The 3,010-nt window shown below is 41.2% G+C and overlaps 1 long non-coding RNA gene across 4 annotated transcripts; it reads right to left on the bottom strand.

Annotated features, from left to right (window-relative positions):
• Window positions 1-811: 811 nt before the first annotated feature.
• Window positions 812-1,900, bottom strand: LOC127932062 (uncharacterized). 4 transcript variants are annotated; one of them, XR_008143818.1, is made up of 3 exons: window positions 1,843-1,900; window positions 1,114-1,194; window positions 812-1,034 (listed from the first exon to the last, which is right to left on the bottom strand). It is a non-coding gene; the product is annotated as an uncharacterized LOC127932062 (long non-coding RNA). The 4 variants fall into 4 exon arrangements; XR_008143817.1 differs by lacking the exon at window positions 1,843-1,900 and adding an exon at window positions 1,681-1,759; XR_008143820.1 differs by lacking the exon at window positions 1,843-1,900 and adding an exon at window positions 1,519-1,641.
• Between the last annotated feature and the right edge of the window lie 1,110 nt (window positions 1,901-3,010).

Raw genomic sequence — 3,010 nt, 5'->3', positions numbered from 1 at the left:
TCAATCCCTCTGTTATGCGAAGCCTAAATTTGCTTAAACAAGTCACATAATAAGTTGCATGGACTCTGTGTGCAATAAAAGTGTTTAATATGATTTTTGAATGACTTCCTCATCTCTGTACCCCACACATACAATTATCTGTAAGGTCCCTCATCTCTGTACCCCACACATACAATTATCTGTAAGGTCCCTCATCTCTGTACCCCACACATACAATTATCTGTAAGGTCCCTCATCTCTGTACCCCACACATACAATTATCTGTAAGGTCCCTCATCTCTGTACCCCACACATACAATTATCTGTAAGGTCCCTCATCTCTGTACCCCACACATACAATTATCTGTAAGGTCCCTCATCTCTGTACCCCACACATACAATTATCTGTAAGGTCCCTCAGTCGAGCAGTGAATTTCAAACACAGATTCAACCACAACAACCAGGGATGTTTTAGAAAAAAAGCAGACACTGAATATCTGTTTGAGCATGGTGAAGTTATTAAATTACACTTTGGATGGTGTATCAATACACCCATTCACTACAAAGATACAGACGTCCTTCCTAACTCAGTTGCCGGAGAGGAAGGAAACCATACAGGGATTTTACCATGAGGCTGATAGTGACTTTAAAAAAGTTACAAAGTTTAATGGCTGTGATAGGAGAAAACTGAGGATGGATCAACAACATTGTAGTTACTCCTCAATACTAACCTAAATGACAGAGTTTAATGGCTGTGATAGGAGAACACTGAGGATGGATCAACAACATTGTAGTTACTCCACAATACTAACCTAAATGACAGAGTTTAATGGCTGTGATGGGAGAACACTGAGGATGGATCAACAACATTGTAGTTACTCCACAATACTAACCTAAATGACAGAGTTTAATGGCTGTGATGGGAGAAAACTGAGGATGGATCAACAACATTGTAGTTACTCCACAATACTAACCTAAATGACAGAGTTTAATGGCTGTGATAGGAGAAAACTGAGGATGGATCAACAACATTGTAGTTACTCCACAATACTAACCTAAATGACAGAGTTTAATGGCTGTGATAGGAGACAACTGAGGATGGATCAACAACATTAGTTACTCCACAATACTAACCTAAATGACAGAGTTTAATGGCTGTGATAGGAGAACACTGAGGATGGATCAACAACATTGTAGTTACTCCACAATACTAACCTAAATGACAGAGTTTAATGGCTGTGATGGGAGAACACTGAGGATGGATTAACAACATTGTAGTTACTCCACAATACTAACCTAAATGACAGAGTTTAATGGCTGTGATGGGAGAACACTGAGGATGGATTAACAACATTGTAGTTACTCCTCAATACTAACCTAAATGACAGAGTTTAATGGCTGTGATAGGAGAACACTGAGGATGGATCAGCAACATGGTAATTACTCCACAATACCAACCTAAATGACAGAGTTTAATGGCTGTGATAGGAGAACACTGAGGATGGATGAACAACACTGTAGTTACTCCACAATACTAACCTAAATGACAGAGTTTAATGGCTGTGATAGGAGAAAACTAAGGATGGATCATCAACATTGTAGTTACTCCACAATACTAACCTAAATGACAGAGTTTAATGGCTGTGATAGGAGAACACTGAGGATGGATCATCAACATTGTAGTTACTCCACAATACTAACCTAAATGACAGAGTTTAATGGCTGTGATAGGAGAACACTGAGGATGGATCAACAACATTGTAGTTACTCCTCAATACTAACCTAAATGACAGAGTTTAATGGCTGTGATGGGAGGAAACTGAGGATGGAGCAACAACATGGTAATTACTCCACAATACTAACCTAAATGACAGAGTTTAATGGCTGTGATAGGAGAACACTGAGGATGGATCAACAACATGGTAATTACTCCACAATACTAACCTAAATGACAGAGTGAAAAGAAGGAAGCCTGTACAGGAGATGAAATATTGAAAAAAAATTGGCAAAGCAATTCACTTTTTTATTTGAATACAAAGTTAAGTGGCAAATCCAATAGTACACATTACTGAGTACCTTCTCTTCATATTTTAAAGCATAGTGATGGATGAATCCTGTTTTGAGTATGCTTGTCATTGAGAAAGAGAGAGAGAAGGAACTAGCAGTGAGAAAGAGAAAGAGACTAAGAAGTGTTTGTATGAAAAGAAACAGAATAGAGTTAAGCACAGGCAAAATCCTAGAGGAAAACCTTGTTCAGTCGGCATTCCAACAGACACTTGAAGAAAAATTCACCTTTCAGCAGGACAATAACCTAAAACTCAAGGAGAGAGAGAGAGAGAGAGAGAGAGAGAGAGAGAGAGAGAGAGAGAGAGAGAGAGAGAGAGAGAGAGAGAGAGAGAGAGAGAGAGAGAGAGAGAGAGAGAGAGAGAGAGAGAGAGAGAGAGAGAGAGAGAGAGAGGGGGAGAGAGAGATAATGAGAAGAGAGGAGGGAGATGAGAGAGAGTGGGGGAGAGGGGGAGAGAGAGAATGAGAGAGTGGGGAGAGGAGGGAGAGAGAGAGTGAGAGAGGGGGGAGAGGAGGAGAGAGAGAATGAGAGAGTGGGGGAGAGGAGGGAGAGAGAGAATGAGAGAGTGGGGGAGAGGAGGGAGAGAGAGAATGAGAGAGAGTGGGGGAGAGGAGGGAGAGAGAGAATGAGAGAGAGTGGGGAGAGGAGGGAGAGAGAGAAATGAGAGAGAGTGGGGAGAGGAGGGAGAGAGAGAGAATGAGAGAGTGGGGGAGAGGAGAGAGAGAAAATGAGGACTTATGTGAGTGCAATATCTACTTCACTTGCTTTGACAATGTTAACATATGTTTCCCAATAAAGCCCCTTAAATTGAAATTGAGAGAGAGAGAGAGAGAGAGAGAGAGAGAGAGAGAGAGAGAGAGAGAGAGAGAGAGAGAGAGAGAGAGAGAGAGAGAGAGAGAGAGAGACAGAGACAGAGACAGAGACAGAACACATTTTCTCTTCTACCTTCCTAAACTGTGGGGAAAT

This window comes from Oncorhynchus keta, chromosome 10 (genome assembly GCF_023373465.1).
Source record: "Oncorhynchus keta strain PuntledgeMale-10-30-2019 chromosome 10, Oket_V2, whole genome shotgun sequence".
Lineage (NCBI taxonomy): Eukaryota > Metazoa > Chordata > Actinopteri > Salmoniformes > Salmonidae > Oncorhynchus > Oncorhynchus keta.
The sequence above is the reverse complement of the archived record's forward strand: the minus strand, read 5'-3'. Positions and strand labels throughout refer to the sequence as shown.